Genomic DNA, 222 nt, shown 5'->3' on the forward strand with positions numbered 1-222 from the left:
ATGGCGGTAGAGGTGGGTGCCCCTTCTGACCAATGGAGGCACGGCGGGCGTGACCGCGGAGGGTTTAAGAGGCGCCGCGGGGGCGCCGCACATCGCGTGGCGGGTGGGGAGGCTCCAGTCTCACTAACCCTAATGGCTGCCGCCGCGCTCCCCGCACCCGTCTGCTGTTTTACTCGCTGACTTTCAGCGGACGGGGGGAGCAGCTTGGGGGGGAAGGGGTCT

This window comes from Nestor notabilis, unplaced genomic scaffold (genome assembly GCF_000696875.1).
Source record: "Nestor notabilis isolate BGI_N333 unplaced genomic scaffold, ASM69687v1 scaffold28026, whole genome shotgun sequence".
Taxonomy (NCBI): Eukaryota; Metazoa; Chordata; class Aves; order Psittaciformes; family Psittacidae; genus Nestor; species Nestor notabilis.